The sequence below is a fragment of the Triturus cristatus genome, chromosome 1_2 (genome assembly GCF_964204655.1).
Source record: "Triturus cristatus chromosome 1_2, aTriCri1.1, whole genome shotgun sequence".
Classification (NCBI taxonomy): domain Eukaryota; kingdom Metazoa; phylum Chordata; class Amphibia; order Caudata; family Salamandridae; genus Triturus; species Triturus cristatus.
Genome location: NC_140580.1, coordinates 567,216,435 through 567,238,869, shown reverse-complemented (window position 1 = coordinate 567,238,869; position 22,435 = coordinate 567,216,435). Strand labels below are relative to the sequence as shown.

General features: G+C 43.2%; 1 long non-coding RNA gene across 1 annotated transcript in view; it reads right to left on the bottom strand.

The window, feature by feature from the left end:
* Positions 1 to 22,435, bottom strand: part of LOC146867639 (uncharacterized) — a 58,876-nt gene that overhangs the window by 19,000 nt on the left and 17,441 nt on the right. Inside the window, exons 2-3 of the long non-coding RNA XR_014961798.1 lie at positions 9,819 to 9,909; positions 951 to 1,137 (exon numbers count right to left, since the gene is read on the bottom strand). This is a non-coding gene — a long non-coding RNA (uncharacterized LOC146867639). The remainder of the gene's footprint in view (positions 1 to 950; positions 1,138 to 9,818; positions 9,910 to 22,435) is intronic.

Here is a 22,435-nt window from a genome sequence, read left to right as displayed (position 1 = left end):
GAGCAGGGGTTGTGGCCCTGGACCGCGTACGACCGCGGACGGGCGCAGACGGGCTTGCCTTAGGCGCGCCTTCGGCGCGCAGACGGCGCTCCCGCTGCGCTCGTCCGCTGCGCTTGCGTAGGAAGCACATTTAAGGAGAGGAAGGGTAGGCGTGGCCTAACGGGTGGGCGTGGCCTCGCGCTCGCGATGGCGGCCGTGAAGTCCGCTGCAAGGAACAGCGCTAAAATCCGCGGTAAGTGCTTGCAGGACTTTACAAATGCAGAGTGGGTTTCTCAGTGGACACAAAGTTTAAACAAATGTAAAATAATCAGAAAATGAGCAGTTTTAAAATCACGAGTTACACCACCTCCGGCTTCCGCCTCAGAGGTCTTCAATTTCAATTTCAATAGGCGCGCTTGCAATCAGCGCTTTTAATAGGCTGGGAGGGTGGGCGTGGCCTAACGGGTGGGCGTGGCCTCGCGCTCGCGATGGCGGCCGTGAAGTCCGCTGCAAGGAACAGCGCTAAAATCCGCTGTAAGTGCTTGCAGGACTTTACAAATGCAGAGTGGGTTTCTCAGTGGACACAAAGTTTAAACAAATGTAAAATAATCAGAAAATGAGCAGTTTTAAAATCACGAGTTACACCACCTCCGGCTTCCGCCTCAGAGGTCTTCATTTTCAATTTCAATAGGCGCGCTTGCAATCAGCGCTTTTAATAGGCTGGGAGGGTGGGCGTGGCCTAACGGGTGGGCGTGGCCTCGCGCTCGCGATGGCGGCCGTGAAGTCCGCTGCAAGGAACAGCGCTAAAATCCGCTGTAAGTGCTTGCAGGACTTTACAAATGCAGAGTGGGTTTCTCAGTGGACACAAAGTTTAAACAAATGTAAAATAATCAGAAAATAAGCAGTTTTAAAATCACGAGTTACACCACCTCCGGCTTCCGCCTCAGAGGTCTTCAATTTCAATTTCTCACCGTCGGAGGCATACTTTGCTGTCATAGCTGCAACTTTCTTCTTTTGATACGAGGGCCAAAAAAGAGGCAGTCTGTCCGGTTTGGCCTTCACGTCAAACTGGCGTGGCGGATCACGTCTCTGCTGAGTGGTCTCACCTTGTCTGCGATCCAGACGCTCTCCACCACCGCACTACGAATCAAACGTGTCCTGTAAGGAACGAGGAGAGCGCGGATCAGGAACTTGTCTTAATTTTAGAGCGGTCACGCAAATCATATCTACATTCAGAAGCCTCAGGAGTTGGTAAACCAGCACGCGAACCTTGCTTCTGTTGTTGCTGCCTCTGATTTTTATTACAGTTTCTTTTAGGAAAGACTGGCCGGCTGTCCTTCTCATGTTGGGCTTTTTGCTGCGTAAAAGGCTAAGTTTCCAAATTATTCCGCCCTAAGGACTTATACAGTTTAGCAATAATCTTAGGCAATTCACATTGCTTATCCACTTCAGGATCTGCCTCAAGGCGCTGACTCACCTGTAAGTTCACTGCTTCCCCCTTGACGTTAGCAAGGATCATATCAGAAACAATAGGGAACACCCCTACCAATCTCATCCCCAACTCCAGGGCTGCCTCGGCACTGTGCTCGTCTTGGACCTTTTTAAGTACGGACGGAAGAACGGTCATGGAGGGGGTACCAAAGCACAACGAATATACCACCGCAAACGCTTACCCCCAGGCAATACAATCAGCCAGATTGGGAATAAGTCCTTTAGGTAAACTAATGGTCAGGATCCTATGTTTTTCCACAGGCGAAGTATGAGGAAAGACAGCTTCGAATTGCTCAAATTTCTATGCTAGCCAGTAAGGGAAATCATCCCTATTCTGGGGTAGTTTACCTATCACTGAATTAATCATGATGGGACTAATAACAAGACCACCACCATGTCCAGGTGGTTGAGCAGAGGCTTCAGCCAAAGCCACTTGGAGATTACAAGACATAAACTGTATTACTGCTCTATGTATATGTATCAATGATGTATGTAATTATCTCAGCTCCACGATAGGAACATGAAGGTAATTTGGTTGTGGTGTAAACCCAACCAAAATGGGCCACGTGGCCCCATCGACTGATTAGGGGCCTAAACGGACCACAGAACAGGGTGAGGAAGGGCACCATTAAACTATATAGTGTGCTCCCAAGCTGTCAACGGAACCTCAAGCGATCGATAAGGGTGATAATCCCTCAGGACCACGGTAGTATATTCGTGAAAGAAATTGTCATTCCCATCCACTGCCGGAAAGGTAACCCAAGAATAGAAAACTTCAAAGCAGTAAGCTGCATCAGCCTCAACCATAAAAATAAAATCTGCCCCCCCCCCATTAGGGACTCCATGCTGCGACAAATAAGCCATGATCGCCGTGCAGTTCGGCGTTGTAATAGCGACCGCCATAAGAGCAGTAGAAGGAATAGATGAACGGTAATGCAAACGCGGGCCAATATTCAGAGAAGAACTTTCTAAAATTCAAGCTTGAAAAACCTATAAAAATCAAATATAGGAGGCTAAGCCCTCACACCACGGACGTCTCCGGAAACTGGTGAGAGGGTATTGTCAACACACACAAGCACTACTAAGGAGTCTCGCGAATAAGTACCAGACCAGATGTTGGTGGCACCATGTTGCAGGAATTCTGTACATACACATAACTATGCGCAGGAAAATGGGACCTCGGTGTATTGGGGCTAAGCCTTCCCACCACCTTAGTGCTCACAAACCCAGGACCCACTAGCTATTGCGTCTCTCTCGCTCTGCTACACACTCATGAAAATGCAAATGATTAGACACCGCAGAGCATAACACTCCTGGATCTCTCAGGAATCGCGGTAGCAAGACACACCTTTTCGCTCACACTCTCGTACCTGTCCACAATAAGAACTGACCGAAACACGAATATAGTTTAAAATGTTTATTTCAACTATCATGCTCTAAAATGTAGTATACAAGCCACAACCTGCAGCAAAATGCACAACACCAATACAGTCAGCACCGCAGCAAGGCCACACATCATAAAGGGAGATGTCATCATATAAAGACTGTGGATAAAGGACTATAAAGCCTAACTACCCTCCCCTTGGTAAGAAGAAGCTTTATTATACATTAGAATATCTCTGGGCTTTGTCAGCAGACCCCATACCTTATATCTACATCATTGGAACCGCATGGCTCTTCTACCTTGAAAGCTCCCTCTCCAAGTGTGTGTTATCCAAACATGCAGCCACATAATATCAAAGTACGAGTTTCCAGCAGCAGTGTAGTATATCCTTCTTGTTGTTTATATATGATTTCTTCTGTCCCTTTAAACACATGCATTCCCCAGAGAATCTCTATTGCATTCCATATTCCTGTGCGTTCTGTCCCTCCACGACAGTTGCTGTTGGTGTCTCTCTCTGCTAGCACCTCTGCCGTGGGCTCCCTTGCTGTATGACTTAGGAATAAATCTTCTGCTTGGAACTTACCTACGGAGTCTACATTTGTTTTTCTTCGTCACACCACACTACAATTTGGTACCAGGAGTGGGGTATCCTGTTTCTGCAATTTCCTTTAATTGTTTCCTGGCTTCGTCTAAGTCAAGGACTATTTTACTGGATCTTACTGGAGCCCACCGGCTGTCGACATTTTTCAAAGGATCCTACAACTGATCCGGAAGGTGCGCATTGTTTTGTTTTTCAATTTATAAAAGAAATTGACTTTGTTCGCCTGCACTCACCGTTACCTGCTTCACGCGACCTCTTCAAACCTAAACATTTGTTTTGCTGTCGTCGCACCATCTTCAGCTGCGAACGCTCGTAAGTTCCAGTTTCCCTCTGTTCCACTTCAGAAGGAACAGAGGAAGTCTGGCAGAGCGCATCGACATCACGCACGCGCAGCGCATAGCATTGTGGGAGCGCGCTGACGTCATACGTACAGTGGCCATTTTGGGTAAGTCGTGAAGGCATTTATTCGTAATACAACTTTACCCCAACGTTTCATAACACTTCTCAACAGTTCTCCAGCCGTGCGACGCAGCAGTGATTCGCACACCAATAACAACGGTTACTCACACATCTACAACGCGTGTGGCCACCTTCAAGACAAATTTGTACTGTTCAAACGCTGCATTTTTCCTGCATCCTTCCCATTTGGAAACGAGTGAGTGACTTTAGATAGCTTCAATACTAGTAACAACCTTTGCGCATAGGTCTCATTATTTTTCATTGTTACTTCTCGCTACTATGGCTTCTGCCCAAGGTGTAATCCAGCCTGCCCCTTTCTTACAAAAACCAGGTAAACCAGACCTAAAGTGGGCAGAATGGCTGAAAGACTTTGAGAATTACCTGACGGCCATCGATGCAGACGGCTATTCACCCACAAGGAAATTAGCCCTGTTAATTAATCATTTAGGAACTGCTGGTCGCAGGGTTTTTGACAATCTTCCGCACTTTCCTGCACCAGTGTCTGTAGATGCCACATGGAACAGTTTCATTGAAGCAAAGTTACGCATGGGGAAACAATACTCTGACTCAACAAGTGTTCTCTTAGAGAGATTTAATTTTGCAATGTGCAAACAGTCATCAGAAGAATCTGTAGAGGATTATATAGCGAGCTTAAGAGTTCTAGCAGAAAAATGTGATTCTGGTTCTAATGTTGACACTTATATAAGGGATCAGTTTGTGTTCTATTGTCACTCTAAAAAAATACAAGAACGCCTCCTTGCCTCCTGCAACCCAACTTTGGCTGAAACAATCGATATCGCTAAAAGTATAGAGAGGTCGATTGTCACATCCAAAGTCTTATCCTGTAATCAACCTCTTACCGCTTCTACTCAAAATAACACACAGACTGTTACCCTCGATACTCCTCAAACTATGAATTTTGTTTCTGAAGGAAATACTGTTTGCACTATTAATTCAAAACAAAATCCAGATAGGAAATTTACTAGAAGTCAACCTACGAGGACTCAATTAATTTGCTTCCGATGTGGATCAAGAAACCATATAGGAAACAATCCTGCTTGCCCTGCATTAGGAAAAAAATGTGTAAGGTGTCAGAAATTTGGACATTTTCAAAGCGTATGCAACAAAAGAATGAACTCTGCTCCCAATAGTAACTCCAACAGAGTCAGAATTGCAAATGTTTCTGTAGAGACACCTGAAGTTCAAGAGTGCGCTTCCCAATTTGCCAACATTGTAGTTGCTATTGATGTCCCTGATTGCCTTAACAAGCCCATTGAAGGGCCATTCACTAATATATCTATTGATAACAAGGTTATTCCTGCCATGGCAGATTCAGGTGCCCCAGTTACCATCCTTGCTGATACTACATTTTATGAGTTATGGCCCAACAATGCACCATTGATTGCTCCTGACATTAATCCAAAAGCTTTTGGAGAGCAAGATATTGATTTAGTAGGATATTTTTCCGACATTCTTACGTGCCTGGGCAGATCAATCAAAACAAAAATATATGTTGCAATTAAAGGTAGGAATATCGTAGGATGGAAGGAACTTGCCCTTTTAGGTATCATTTTGCGCCCTGGACAAGATCCTCCCATTGTTCTTGGTGAATTACCCTCAAGTATATTCTCTATTAGTAATCAAGATTCCGTTGTGGATAAGTTTGCTCTATCTTTTCCAGATGTATTTAAGAATTCAGTTGGCACAGTCAAAGGTTTTGAACATACAATTATATTAAAGAAAAATGCTATTCCCATAGTGCATAAAGTTAGGCCCATTCCCATCAGTGTCAGAGATGATTTAAAGACTCTTTTAAGCAACCTACAATCTGAAGGTATCATTGCCCCTGTGGATGCCTCTGAGTGGATTTCTCCGGTAGTTTTGCGGAAAAAAAAGACCGGCGATCTCAGGCTATGTGTTGATCTAAGATCTCTTAATCAAAACATCCTGGTTGATTGTCACCCCTTGCCTCATATACATGAAATGTTAGCCAATATTGGCAAATCTAAATTTTTTTCCACCATTGATTTACATTCAGCCTATCACCAGATACAACTCTCACATAAATCACAACTCCTCACTGCTTTTGTGACGCCTTTTGGTGCCTTTAAATACTTGAGACTACCTTTTGGACTCGCTTCAGCTGCAAGCGTTTTCCAAAAGCTCATGGACAATCTCTACGGTGGGTTGGCTCAAGTACAGGCATTTCAAGATGACATTCTAATCCACACAGAGACTAAAGAGGAGCACTTACTTATCCTCAACAAAGTATTCTCTATCTTAGAAAATAAGGGCATGACCATAAAAGCTAACAAATGCAAATTCCTTGTTTGTGAAGTTGAATACCTGGACACTTAATGTCCAGTGAAGGTATCAAACCAAAATTTTGCAACGCCGCAGCTATACGCGATGCTCCCCCTCCGAATGACAAGGACGCTTTGCGTTCTTTCCTTGGCCTTTGTGAATACTACGCCAGGTTTGTTCCTGGATATGCTCAGTTAATACAACCATTAAGATGTCTACTGAAAAAAGGTTGCAAATTTATTTGGTCTGACACACTTCAAGAGATTTTCGACAAAGTAAAACTTCTAGTCATAAACGCACCGGCATTACACCCTTTTGTTCCAACAGCCAGTCCTTTCATGTCAGTGAATGCTAGCCAAAAAGGGCTAGGTGCAGTATTTGGTCAGTGGGTGGATGGCAAAGAAAGTACCATTGCCTTTGCTTCCCGTGCCTTAAAACCCACTGAATGCAATTATAGTACTATTGAACGTGAGGCTCTTGCCATTGTTTGGGCTGTTCAGAAGTTCAAAACTTATATTTGGGGAGTTCCCTGTGAAATCTTCACTGACCACAAACCATTGGTCTCTCTGCTTTCAGGTAACGGGTTAGGCAAATCGTCCGCTAGACTAGTAAGACTGCTCTCAAAATTACAAGAGTACAATCTTATAATTAAATACATTCAAGGAGGGAAAAATGTACGTGTTGACTGTCTTTCTCGCATTCCACTTCCGGATTGTAGTGAAGGCGAAGAAAGTTTTCACAAGGATTGTGTTGTTGGTTTAATTGATGCTGTAGCTATGTGCCCTAACAGCATCACTCAAGATGAATGGGCATCTGCCATGGCACTAGATGACACTCTTAGAAATGTAGAAATCTACATCAAAACCAAATGGCCAAATACCAAAAGTCTTAGTAGTGAGTTGAAATCTTTTGCACAAATTAGCGAAGAACTATCATTTGAAAATGCGGTTTGTGTCAGGGATGGGTTGTTTGTTCCTCCAACAACGTTAAGAAATAAAATCATTAACATTGCTCATGAGGGCCACTTAGGTATTTCTGCAACTTGTAAGAAAATGAAAAGCATTTATTGGTGGCCAAGTTTAGACAAACACGTTAGTCTTTTTTATAGAGAATTGTCCCATCTGTGTTGTTTCTGATAAACACTGGAAAACAAACAAAAAAACTTTTTTTTTCTGTGCCATTTCCCGACCTACCTTGGGATAAAATCGCTTTGGACTTTTCAGGTCCATTTATTTTACTACCAGCAGACAAAAGATACTGTATTGTTGCCATTGACTACCATTCTAAATGGATTTACTATTCCTTTGTACAAGCAGCAAATTCTGCTACAGTCATATCTTTTCTACAAAATATTTTCAGAATTGAAGGTGCTCCTAATTGTGTTGTCACTGACAATGGCCAATCTTTTCTATCTAGTCAAGTTACCCATTTTTTACAAAGTCATGAAGTACAACACTACCAAGTTGCTTTGTACAGTCCTTCTTCAAATGGACTGGTTGAAAGAGCAAACCGGTTCATAAAAGAAGGTGTTCAAATTGCTCTCGCATCTAATGTTGATGTAGCTGAATTCTTACAAAGTAAAATTTGGGCATATTTAATTACACCCCATTCCACCACTAATGCTACACCATTTAAGGCCCTCAGAGGCAGAGAAGCTAAGTGTAAACTTATGCCTAAATGGTTCAGCAATTTAGCCGCAGGGTCTGATTTGGAAAAAAAAAGAAATATGACAACAGACTTTCAAACCACCAAACATACTGTTGATAATAAACAGTTACTACAAAAGAAACTTTATGATGGGGGATCTAAATTTCACCATATTGATCTTAAAATCAACGATTGGGTGCTCATCAAGAAACCTTATAAAGTGTGTAAAGGTCAATCTAGGTTTATGTTGCCTGTTCGTGTTATTAAAGTCACTAAACCATCTGTTCTATTAGAAAACAGAGGTTGATGGAGTAAGAACAGTGTGGTCAAAGTTACCAAAGCTCAAGTTCAAATTTTTAACAAACTATATGCTAACAGAGAGGGTGGTAATGATTCTGATTTAACGTTTGGTCCTGGTTTTGACTTTGTGAATTTTGAATCTAACAATTTTGACACACCCATTCCTATTTCAACCCCGGGTTCACCAAGAGATGTTTTGGATTCTCAGATTCCTTCTAATGAGGGTATTGCACGAACCCAACGAAATTGTAAATTACCTGTCAAATTGCAAGATTATGTACTTTATTAAATTTGTGTTAATGGGGGGGGGGGTATGTAGTATATTCTTCTTGTTGTTTATATATGATTTCTTCTGTCCCTTCAAACACATGCATTCCCCAGAGAATCTCTATTGCATTCCATATTCCTGTGCGTTCTGTCCCTCCACGACAGTTGCTGTTGGTGTCTCTCTCTGCTAGCACCTCTGCTGTGGGCTCCCTTGCTGTATGACTTAGGAATAAATCTTCTACTTGGAACTTACCTACGGAGTCTACATTTGTTTTCCTTCGTCACCCCACACTACAAGCAGCTGTGTTAGCATGTTTTGTCTAGGTGCTAGGGACTGACCAGAACAGAATAACAAGGGGCATTGTTTATCGACCTTGCTGACAGTGTTCAGACTAAAGTACAGGAACAGGCAGAGAACGAACAAAGCAAACAGTTCTCATGTGAAAGGCATAAACAGAGTCTTACAAAAATAAAGCCATGTAGTACGCGTGCAAAAGCAGCATCATCTGTGCTGGGCTCATGCTAACTTAGTGATGTCGACAATGACCCTATCAGCCACGTGACAACGCCACTGCACTCTACACCAATCTATGCTACTCCACTCTACACTACTCCAAAGCCACTCTACTCTACTCCACTCGAAGCTGCTGTACAGCATGGCTAAAAGACATTGGCAAAGCCAATAGCTTTCACGTAGGTGAAATCTATTGGCTTTGCCAATCCTTGTTTTATGTTCCATCTGTTTCTACCTCCTTAAGTACTGAGACGCAGCTGATGAATGGTACAAAACGTCTAAGGGGAAACAAAGAAGTAAATTTAAAAAATGCTCATTTTCTTGGTTACCTCCTATGAGGAGTTTGATCTGAGTAACCAGACATGGAGGTAAGAGTAAACACATGATGCCGGAGGGTAAGAAAGGGCTGCAACCAGAGCAAAGAGCTTGCTTTTAACTGTTCCTGAAAGGGCTGCAACCAGTGCAAGGAGCTTGCTTTTAACTGTTCCTGCTGCAATAAAACACAGTGGTACTGATCTAAATTGATGTAGAGGTTTCCTCCTCCAAAAGTGAGAAATTGGCTATGATTCTCCTAACGTAGAATGTGTAAACATGTAACAGAGAGGTCCACTGAGCATAGCCAGATTTCAAAATTGACAGCCAACATAGCTACATATTGTGCTAGCTAATAATTAAATTCTAGCTATCATAAAGAAAAGTTTCTATTGAAGACAAAAAGGGAAAGATCTGATTTATCCTTCTTTACTTTGACATCATTAAAAACCACATTGAAAAAGAACTAGACTTCTAAAAAATAGTAAGTTAAAACTGCATTCCAGGATAAACACATGACCGTCAGCAGCCAATTATATTAGAACAGTTCCACAAACAACCTTGAAGGCATCCATATCAGTGTCCTTCGTTGCGTATCACTTCCACCAACTTCATCTATCTCACCGTACGACTCCTCTTTCTGTTCTGCTCCTATGTAAAGAAGATACAGAATTTTAGTAACTCATTAATTTGACCATAATTATGTAAAATTGTCCCACAATAATGTGGAAAATAAAGTGTTAGAAATTGTGTTGTTGCCTAAGGCGGGTAAACGTTTACTCAGGCAACAGCCAAGATCCTTGTCTGGGTGAACCACAAAAAGTCACTAAATTAACCGGCGCTTAACCCTCTAGTTGCTTGGCACAAAATCTTTCAGGCTTAATTTAGAGGCAATGTGTGAAGTATTTATGCGGCACTTATAACAGTCATAACGTGAAAACAGAACACAAGCAAATTCCCACACCAATTTAAAATAATTGAGAACATTGTAATAAATTATTTGACACCAAAACACAAAAATCCAATTAGTAGAACCAGAGATATGCAATTATAAAGCACAAAGCGCAAACCTGTGGTATTTAGTTGCCCTGAACCAGGACAAAGTCACAGGTTCAGGCCGACCGAAACTAAGAGCAGGCCGGATAAAGGGACCAGGTTAGGCCCGCTGAGAATTGTACCATATGTCCTTGATGCGGGGCGGGGTGCCGCGCAGTGACAGTTCCGAGGAGAGATGTGGTTCCTTGTCAGTCTTGATGAGGGCTGCAATGCAAGGTCGGCATCGAGTTGCGCCACTATGAAGAGCTTTCGAGGGCTGCGATGCGGTGTGCGCATCGAGTTGCGTCGCTCTATGTCAGTTCAGATGAGGAACTGTGAGGGCTGTGTAAAGTTGTATCACTCTGAGTCTGTTCTGATGGGGACCACAGCTGGACTGACAGAGCACCTTTATTCCCATTTACAAGTGTCACGGACTGGGGAGGTACCACTTGGGGGGTTATGACTCATAGCAGTCGGAGGCCAGATGCATGGTTCAAGAGTGTTGGAGCTCGGTGTGTCCCTGTAGCTCAGAACAGTAGGCCTTGTAGTCTCGCTGGTGGTCCTGTGTTTAAGGTGAAGGTCCAGTCTTTCTTCTTCAGATAGCAGAGCATCAGAGCAGTCCCTTCTGCAGGAAAGGCAGCAGGGTAGCAGTGCAGCTGGGCAGTCCCTCTTGCAGCAGAGCAGTCCTTCTTCTGAGTCTTCCACAGGTCCAGAAGTGATCTGACGAGTGGGTATACATGATACTTCCTTTGATGTGGGAGAAACTTCTAGAGGCTTCTTCCCACAGATATGTCTGGAACTTCCTGCCTCACTGCCTTGGTCTCAGTCTGTCTGCACGTTAGTGTGAAGTTCTTTGTTTGAGAGCAGGGCACAGTCTTTTGAAATTGGTCTGTGCACAGCTCGGCCCCCCATCCTGTCTGAGATGGCCCATCCAGGCAAACCTAGTTTCTCTTTTGTGTGGCTGCCTGGAAAGAATACACAAAGGCTTACTGTCAACTACACCTCGTCATGTGACCCAGGAACTGGCTGCAGGTACAAAATGGCCAGTACAAGAAAATGTCAAGTTTCTGAAAGTGGAATTTCCAGAATTGTAACCTCATCATTAATTCCTGAGACACCAAACATAACTTTCCCACCTGCTTTTATAAAAAATGTTTTTTTAAGGTAGCTATTATTAAGGTTTGTAAGGACAAATAACACATTGGTACATAAATGTCATACCAGGTTCTCTCAATCTGTGTAATGTCCTGCATTTAATCAAAAACATTTCCTCAACAACACCCCTCTCCATCTATTCAAACGTTAACACTTGTAAATGTAATAAGGTAACTCAATGTTATCCAATGGAAGAGGCAGGCCTTGCAGTAGTGAAACATGAATTTGTCAGCGTTTCACTAGTACATGTCCAACTTTTTTATTTCAATTCACCAGGCCCTATGGACTGTCTAGATCCTATGTTAGGGGTGACATACATGCATTAAAAAGAAAGTTTTTTGCCCTGGCAAGTGGTTTATTTTTCCAAGTCAAGTTTGCAGTTTAACACTGCCAGCAGACTGCAAAGGCAGGTCCGGGACACGTTTTAAGGGGCTACTTAAGTGGGTGGAACAATAAGAGTCGAAGGCCCATTGGTAGCATTTAATTTACCAGCACTGAGTAAATGGTATACCACTTAATTAGGGACTTGTAAGTAAATTAAATATGCCAATCAGTTGTAAGCTAATCTTACTGTGTTTTTAGGGAGTAAACAAAAGCACTTTAGAACTGGTTCTAGTGGTAAATTAAACAGAGTTGTAAGTCCAACAAAAAGAAATTCAGAAAAATCGGTGGGGTGAAGGTAAAATTTTGGGGGGTGACTCTGAAGAGAGGGCCACATTCAACAAAAGGTGTTCAATACTGTTAGAAATGGGATTTTTAGTTGGCTATGGTATGTGACAAAGTAGGGCAGAAACCACCACTCAAGTCAGGATAAGGGAGTTACACTCCTAAAATAACCCCTACTCACCCCCTTGGTAGCTTGGCACGAGCAGTCAGGCTTATCTTAGAGGCAGTGTGTAAAGCATTTGCATATAACCAACAGTAATACAGTGTAAGCACCACAAAAGCACACCAACCAGTTTAGAAAAATATCCAATATTTTTATATACTTAAGACAAGACCAAAAACGCTAAAAATTCACAATTCAGTACTTAAAAATCTTTGGTTATCAAAATCTCTTTGAAAAATAGTTCCTTGATGTCGATAGCTCCGTCTGTTGGTTCCGGAGGTCGGTGCAGGATTAGTCGGGGCCCTCAAAGTCACACGCGTTGCAGATCGATCTCCACTCTGTTGAAGTCAGGAGCGCTTGGAGTCAGATGCTGCGGTGCAAAGTGCAGCGCTGAGGCATGCGGTACCCTCAGGTCGATATGTGAGCAGCGGCTCGGTGGCGGCATCAGATGGTGTCGTCAGTGCGAAGTGAATGCGGTGCTTGTCGCAGTGCTCGCCGGTCGCGGTGCAAGCAGCGGCGTCGTCCTTGCTGAAGCGCTGTCGTCGGCTGACGATCTGGAGTCAATGGCGCCGGCGTCGGTAGGCCAAGGCTGTGGTGCGGGATGAGGGCGGTGCATCATGTAACTTTACAAGCGGTGCCCTCAAACCACACATGCAAGCAGCGTAGATTTCGTCATGGAGCGGCGTCGTCGGGGATACCAAGGCGTCGTCGTGAAGCTCGGTGGTGGCATCAGCAGGCTTCGTCATGAGACCAGGGTAGCGGTGCGGCATTACGGCATTGCCCTCTTCGGTGCCTTCAGGACACGGAGTCGGCAGCAGCGTCGTAGATGGCGTCAGGTTGCTTTTTCCTCTGTTGCAGCACAAAACACACAGTCCCCAGTGCTAAGGGCAGAAGAGCTTGAAGTCTTTGCTGTTCCTGAGACTTCTTGAACAGGGGGCAAGCTCTTAGAGAAACTCACAAAGTAGATTGCAGAAAGTTCAGTACAGTCCTTTTACTGCCCAAGACAGAAGCAGCCACTGCAGGCTAACACAGCAAAGCACACTGCAAAGTGGTAGTTCCTATTCACAGCTTCTCCAGCTCTTCTTCTTGGCAGTCTTCTTGATCCGAAAGAGTTCTGGAGTGCAGGAGTCTGTGCCCCAATATTTATATCCCAAAATCCTTTGATCTCTTAGGCAGAGAGTGTCTGGGCCCAGCCAGAACCAGTTCTGCCTTCTCTGGTGTGACCTCCTGGCAGGAAGTGGAGACGGCATGGTCAGAGGCAGACCAGGCCCTTTGAGGTGCAAGTAAATCTCCTCCCTCTTCCCCAATTGCAGCCCAAGCCTATTCAGCCCTTTCCTGACCCACCTAGACTATCTGGAGCCACTCCTTCTCCCCAGCCTTCTGTCATCCAAAACCCAGACAGGCAATCCACATTCCAGCAGAGGCACACGGATTACTGAGCAAGAAAATACCTACTTTCTAAAAGTGGTATTCTCAAACACAGAATGTAAAAATCACCTTCACGAAAAGATGCATCTTTAGATTCTGATTTCAGGCATGCTAAACTTTATTTTCCGACCTAATTCCCCGGGCCAGTTATGTTCATAAGATGTTATAAACAAACTCCCCATTCTGTCCTATGGGGAATAGGTAACTGCAATGGCGAAAAATGAAATTGGCCGTAATTCGCTATCAGGACATGCCACACACACCAGGGCATGTCCTACCTTTCACATACACTGCACCAAGCCCACAGGGGTACCTTGGGCCTACCTTAGGGGTGGCTGACATGTAAGAAAAGGGAAGCTGAGGGACTGGCCAAGTCGACATGGAAGTTACAAACTGCGTGCAGACTCCGCAATGGAGGGTCTGAATTACCTTTTCAGGGCTACTCATGTGGGTGGCACAATCAGTGCTGCAGGCCCACTAGTAGCATTTGATTCAAAGGCCCTGGCATACTCAGTGCACTTTACTAGGGACTAACAAGTAAAACAAATATCCAATCATGGAAACACCAATCCATAACACAATTTACCACAGGAGCACTTGTACTTTACCACTGATCAGCAGTGAAAAAAGTGCGCAGACACACTACGCCAGCAAAAATAGAGTCAAAACCGGGAGGTCAGAAAGCAAAAACTCAGGGGAAACACATCAAAAGATGCCAAGTCTAACAAATACACAGCTGTATAATACATCATAACACATCATTAGCCTCATATCAGGACTCGGATGAGATTGCAAGAAGTGTTACTTCAAACCTCAGAAGAGATAATCTTATAGTTTATTTAATGGTAGCTGGTAAATTTGTATTTAATGTTAGGAACAGAGATGAGAAATATGTTACTTTAAAGTTTGCTGTCTATCCTAAAGCCATATCCAACACTGGCTTAAATAAATCTGTCTATACATAGTGTTGGAGGGCAGTTCTTCTATCCTAAGAATGTCACAATCTACACCCGAGCAAAAAAGACTTGAATGCCATGGTCTCTCAAACTGAATGTGCTTGAAAAAGCTTTGTGTCTTTACCAACCTTCACCACCACCCAGCAAACCAGAATCAATGTGGGTGAGAACAGGGGATTCATCAGATTTATGACAGAGTATACAAGTTGCATATATCAACTGAGTATATGGAAAAATTCAATTTCATAGATTATTCTGTTAGATTAATTTCTGATCACCTCTTCTGCATTGCATCGTTTGTAAACGTCAAATAGAAAGCAAAGGATGACATTGCTTGCAGAAACATCACCGGACCACTCTTGCAGACACGACAACAGACTGGAATTGCAGAAATATTTTTAAACAAACCAAGGAGGAACCAGATATTCTAGAAGTAATTAATGGAACGCTATGAAAGTACTGGTTAGAGGATTTGCACTGAGTAGAATGGTGGGGTCGGGAAATCATTGACAAATTAAATACAACTGAGTCAGCAATTGAACTCGGCGTTCTGATGCTTCTAACTCCATCAAACATTTAGACTTATAAACGCCATTTTTGAAAGAGGAACTATTATTTAGGAAAGGGGAAGTAAATAATGAGAAAACATCAGAAGGTGGCAGATTACCTGGGCTGTGCAATGAATAGGGTGATATACTTGTTGATAAACTTCTACAGATGTTAGTAGCAGAGCAGGATAAGGGTTTACTATTGGATTATATGCAGGAGCCCAGAATACTGATGATACCAAAGCTGGGAGATACAAAGAATAACAACTGGTGTAGATGTTAAACACATGCAACAAAATACATGGCAAATAATTGGTAAACCGGCTCAAAACACGGGGTGCGAGTATAATTCACATTCCCTATCAGTGTATTTTTAGGGAGCTATCCTCAAACTGTTCACACAAACTGTGATTATGATTTTCTAAGTGGATTGTAGAAAATTGTGTAATTTAAAGGTAAATGTAATATGATAAATTAATTATATATTAATGTGTTAGTATTTGTTGCTGAACTTGTTAAGGAGAAAGGATTATGAACTAAATGAAATGTACGTGGCATAAGACATATGTTTTTCTTCCCTTGTGATCTATTTGGTCATTGTTTGCTACCCCTTGGTATCAATGGTGTTTTAACAAGTGGATTGAAGTTGTACTATAATTAATTTGTTTTTAATATTGTGCTGTAAATAAAGTGTGCTTTTTAATGATACAAAATATTTTTTTGTAATTAACAGCCCTGATGAAGCTCTTGTTGTTGGAGAGATAAATGCGTTGGCCGTTCGCTCTATTTTTACCATCTCATTCAAGAACATGAAGAAGGTAATAGCTACTGCAAGCTGAAAATCTTTGGAGTACTTCTTTGAACTTAAAAACTGAATTGTGAATATGCAACAAGGTGCATTGGTGTTGCCTCTCCATTTTGTGGAATAACCCTGCTATATCCAGTTTTGGACAAGCTACTAGAATAATTTAAACGCTATTTTAAATGTTTGCTAAAAATTCAATTCAATGGTAAAATCATATGGTTAATAAATATTGCGAAAAGTGACTTTGAAAAAAGTTAAGGGGGCATATGTATCAAATCCCATAATTGCGATTCTCAAATTGCAATTTTTAGGGAATTGCTATTTGAGAATCGCAAAACGTGATGTAACAAACCATCCGCAAATGTTTCGCGATTCCTTGGCATTCCTTAATTGCGATTAGCAAATTGCTAATCGCAATTAAGGAATACCTTCCAATTCATTCCTATGGGCTAGGAGGCCCATAAGAATGAATGGGAAGACAATCTCAACTTGCGATTCGCAATTTGAGAATCACAAAATGAGAATGCAATTTCAACGGTGCCAGGGTGTCAAAAGGACACCCTGTTGCACCCCTGAAATATGTATGTGTGCACATGTGGCGCACATATATGCCCTAAGGGCATGTATGTGCGTCACATGGCACTTTGAAAAATGCAAAAAAGTGCATTGATCAAGAAGTCGCAAATTACCACCAACTTGAAGTTGGTGGTAATTTGCGATTCCTTACGGTCAAATTGCACTTTTTCTGTGCTTCATACATTGCATTTAAGGAATCGCAATTTGCGATTCCTTAAATGCAATCGCAAAATAGAGAATCGCAAATTTTGCGATTCTCTTATTTGCGATGCCCCATCCCAAAAGGCCTTTTCCCGTTCGCAAACGGGTCGGAACGGGAAAAGGGCTTGATACATATGCCCCAGAATCTATTTGTCTGATTATCCCCTAGGCTAATTGACATTAGCCTGATGGTGGATGGCCTTGCCAGTGCTTCCCTACAACGAGGTGTGAAAACTGCTCCCAAAGCAGGAACAACAACTTTACATCTTTTCATAGGAAGACCTGGGTGTTTGGTATGTGACAGATATCAGCTCAGGAAGGACAGCTGGGGTGGGAGAACAAACTTCAATAACCTGAAAGGGACCAGTATGAGACCTGCCCATTCATAGTTAAGTGTAAAGGGAGACCTGGGAAAGAGGAGCCTTTTGTTCCATAGCCCTCTGCAGCTTGTTTGGCACCAGCCCAAGCCCATTTGGAGAGGAAGTTCCAGAACCAGTCTGATGTAATTTAGGAGGAGGAGATGCTTATTTCCCTAAACATATCCCTAGCTGTCCATAAGCTCCCTCCAAGGGAAAAAGAGTCTGTCATTTGGATTCACATCTGAATTGTACACTGTGGGATATTTTGCAGGAAGGCAAACAAGATGAGCTGCAAAAGTGAAAAGGGTTGCTACTGGGAATGCTTTTCTCATTGGTTAGAGGGTGCCCAGGAGCCACCACTAGCCACTGGCTAGTAAAAGCTACAAAGCTGGTATCTCACCCACAGCTCATGGGAACACTCTCTGGACGATCAGAAGAGGCGTGGACTGACTGTTTGAGACCTATGTGGAGACTTGAAGGGCAGGACCTTCTCTCACTTCTACCTAGGACTAAGAAGTGGCCTCAAAGGTTCAATTGGCTGACATTTTGGATGGACAGGGACACAACAAGCTGCAAGAGACTTTTTTCCCAAAGAGTCCAGCTGACCATTAGCAACTGGAACTGGACAGGACGCTGTTGGTGGCCTCTACTGGAGAGAGATTTGGTGCCTAAATGCTGTCCCTTGAGGGCCATAAACGTTATGAGTGACCACGAAAAGTTGCTCCCGGAACTCTGAAAAGTTGGGACTTAGAAACTTCTTGGACTTTCAAGACCCCCGGAGCTTCAGCAGAAACTGGCAGCAACATTGGCCGATTTTTCCAATAATCCGGATTTAGCCCTGCTGACCGGCTTGGGCGGAAGGGGAGAGTGCTCTGGTGGACTACTGCTATACATCAGGAAGATGGAAAAAAATTGGTGAGCCCTGCCCTGGCCTTTAGGCCTCTGATCACTAGCAGTTGAGCATAGTGGCTTCCTAGAACAGAGACACTACTGGTACTGTCTGGCAGAGACAGAGATACCCTCAAAGGGCCTTGCGTCACCAGCCACTATCTTGCAGTCATGGACAAAATTGTCAGCAAAAGGGACCTGGACGCTGGAGGTCAGGCCCCAACCATAGTGGCCGGGGAGTGCTAGTGGACACACTGTTGCCAGCCCAGATGGGACCGCTGGAGGGGCCCACTCTCCAAGACATTCTACAGGCCATTAATGCTTCCAGGGAAGAATTGGAAACAAAGATTGATAACCTAGGGGCAGACCTGAGCATCCTGAAAAATTACCACTGACTCCTTGTTGAAAGAGTAACGACAGCAGAGAGAATAATAGCGAATATCCTCTCGCATATGGCAACGATGCGTGAAAGGCTCACACTCAGGTCCGGACTCTGGAGGCCTGAGTAGAAGATAGCAAAAATAGATCATGAAGGAATAACATTTGCATCATAGGACTTCCAAAGAGCATAGAGAAGAACATGACAACACTGAGGTCTTTTTAGCGCCTGTGACTTTCCCTACTGTTACAATGAGGAGGTTAAAGTACTGGGGGAGACATCACGCTCTTGGAGATCCAAGCAGCCATAAAGTCCATGGCCCGGAACAAAAAACATGGCACGAACAAGCTACTGGTCGAGTTCAACTCCACCTTTGTAGAAGACCTGTCACCCAAATGAGTGGACCTCTATAAGGCAGCTAGAGGAGCAGGATTGCTGCCACCCTCAACACAGGAGTTGTTCTTCTATTCTTCTCAGGTCCAAAGTGTATTCTCAAGTGGGTGCCAGGTTTATGCCTGGCAAATACTTGTGGGTAGGAATAACCCCTGGGGACACCCTACCTCAAGGGTAAAGGTTGCCGTGGCTAACCTTACCCACATTGGGCATTTTCAAGATAGCTGAAGTCTTCGGCCACACTAAACTTGGGCTCAGACTGGGGGGTGAGTGTAGGGTGTGTACTAAGGTAAACTTAGTGTCCTCCCACATCTAAAACCAAAATCCAATTTGAGGCAGTCCTTCTATCCCCAGGAAACTCAGAGATGAAAGTCTGGTAGATAAAACTGTCCTTTTAGCAGCCAGTCAGTGAATATACAAGAGATGTTTTGGTATCCTGTTCTCACCCTGTTGAAGTGTGTGTTAAGTGTTGTATGTAAACCTCCAGCAGACCTGTCACTGTAATGTCAAAAAGCAGACTGTTATTGGGGCCTGACTGGCTAGCTGGTAACAAAAGGGGACAGGCCTGGGTGTTACCTACATCTGCCTGTGACAGGAGAGGCCTCCTTTTAATGTTAATCACATCAAGGCCCAGGCTATCCTACCAAAGGGAGGGAAAACACCACCGAAACTCAGGACTCTTTGTCCATTATCTGGGAGTAATACATATACACCCCAAGGGAGCCATTTTGGGTCAGGTGACCCTTGACACTAGCAGCAAAGCCTTTCCGGTTTATGTAGAAAAATGACAATTTTCTAAAAGTGTAATTTCCAAAACAGTAATATAGAACCAGACTTTACTATCAAGTTGGATTTTAAATTACTATTAAAATGAGCCTTTGAAATATTTCTTTACCTGCTCCCAAACTGAATTTAACCTTTATTAAATGTAATAGGGTGAACCAGTGTTAGCCTATGGGAGGCCAGTCTTGTCACAATAAAAAAATGACGTTAGAGACCTTTTACTGCCAGGGCATGTAAAACATAAAATTTACATCCTACGTTTTATACCATACCACGCATCCTGCCAAATGAGCATTTAGGGTCTACCTTACGGTGACTAATAAGTATTAAAAAGAAAGGTTTAGGCGTTTTTTTAACTGCACACCTCCGCTGCAATATTAAATCTGATAAATTTATCACAGTGCTACTTTAAGTAAATGGCACAATGAGTGCTTTATCCCACTGGTAGCATTTAGTTTACAGTCCCTGGGTGCCTGCAGTACTTTATAATAGGGACTTATAAGTAAATTAGAGGTGACAATCATGGGTATGTCAATTTTACCATTATTAAAAGGGAGAGCACAAGCAAGTTATGACTTGTTACTAGGCGGAAAGTGCAAAGTTATATAGCCAACAAAAAAACAGAAGGAAAAGATCTGAGGTAATACAACACAAACATTTTTAATTTCCAACAGAGGTTTTATGCTCTAACTTTTCCTCAAAAATATACTACCCCAGCATTCATTAAAAAGGTGTGCTACTTGAACATCACCAAGACTGAATACTTCTTGCCTAAATATATAGTTTCAAGATTTAGTGCAAAAATCACTTACCGCAGACACAAGGGCTGACATGAGCTGCACTGCGGATTAAGTGGGCTGCCTCCATGGTGAAAGTGGGCTGCACCACTGATGGAAGTGAGCGACAGCCTACTTTGACATTTTTTGGGCACAGCCTTTTTTAGGCTGAGCCTAGAATTGCAGCGCATGCGCTGCTCGCTCTGCGAGGCATGCTGTAGTAGGCTGGTGTTGTTGTCCTTGGTAAGAACAAAAGTTACTTCCCTGTAAACTGTGGTTCTCCAATATTGGTGTCTTTAACCCCTTCCATGCCCATGACGGAACGGTTCCGTCATGAGCATCGGTTGCGCTGTGCTCATGACGGAACCGTTCCGTCATGGCCCCGCCCGCGCTCGAACCCTTCAGCACCGCGGGGGAATTCCCGCCGCGCTGAAGGGGTTAATAGATTCACATGTTTGAATATTCCCTGTCGTCGAAGTGGGAGTCCCACGGTACATAACATACCAATGTAGTAATAACATAAGCCAATGTAGGCATATAAGAAAGTAAAACCATAGAGTTTTTATAGATAGACAACTTGTCACTTCTATAACATATTACTGTCATTATGTTTTAGTCCAAATTCCAGCCAATCAGGCGTCCGCACCCTCTTAGAATGTTCTCCTCAGAGGCTCAGGCCCTCAGATTTTCGTAGCACAAGAGTGATATAGAGCCAAGTAGAAAAGAGAGCCTCTGAGGGGAGGAGGGTGGGTCGCATGTGAATCTATGAAAGACACCAATACTGGAGAACCACAGTTTACAGGTAAGTAACTTTTGTTCTTCTCCAGTATTGGGGTGTCTTTCATAGATTCACATGCTTTAATAAGAGTAGTGAGCAGTGATATCAGAACAATGCAAGGTACATAAGAATCAATGTTATCACAATACCCAGTTCGAAAAGACTATAGGTATATAAATATAAACATATATATATATATGTGTATATATATAAATACATATATAAAAACAACAAAAGTACCTTGTATACAGGAGGAGTGATGCATCAGAGGCTCACCTTATTTAAAAAGATTACGAAAGACTGCTTGTCCCACAGCTGTGTCAGTGTTGTCAGCAGCATCCAGACAGTATCGTCTTGTAAAGGTGTGTCTGCTGGACCATGTTGCAGCTCTGCAGATGTGTTGAAGAGGCACCCCAGCAAATAGTGCAGTGGAAGAGGAAACCTTTCTGGCAGAATGTGCTCGAACATTTACCGTAAGTGGTTTTCCAGCTTGTTGATTGCAAAAGGCAATTGCAGTAGATATCCAGCGTGCAATTGCTTGTTGGGTGACCGGATGTCCCTTTCGCATTCGTCCATGGGCCACAAAAAGTTGGTCATTCTTACGAATAGTAGCTGTTTTTTTAAGGTAAAATTTCAGACATTACTTGATGTCTAAAGAATGAAGTGTCTTCTCTGCAGGAGTTTGGGGATTAGGGAAAAACGTTTTTTAAACAACTGGTTCATTGAGGTGGAAATCCGATGGCACCTTGGGGATAAAGGCCGGATTGGTGCGAAGCAAGACAGAGTCCTTGCTAAATTGAAGAAAAGGCGGTTTAGTAGTAAATGCCTGTAAGTCACTGAGCCAGGAGTAGAGAAGTCTTCCAAGTAATGTATTTGAGATCGACTTTATGGATTGGCTCAAACGGGGGTTTCATGAGCTGTGCTAACACAATGTTCAAATGCCAAGGTGGAGGTGGAGGTGGTCGACGAATTGGAGGAAACATTCGAAAAAGACCCCTGAAAAATTATTGAATTACTCTTGATGAGTAAAGCGAGTTGGAGCCATCTTGACGAAACCGTGAGATTGCTGCTAGAAAAACTTTAAGGGTAGAGTACGAGAGGCCTGATTTTGTCAGGTGTAAAAAGAAAGGAAAGAGTTGTTCTGGCTTGGAATGAATAGGATGTACTTGAGCTTCATTGCACCATAGACAGAATCTTTTCCATTTAAGTTTATATGTTTTCACAGTTGAAGCTGCTCTAGCCTTAGCCAAGACCTCTCTACAGTCTATAGTAATGTCCAAATTTACAA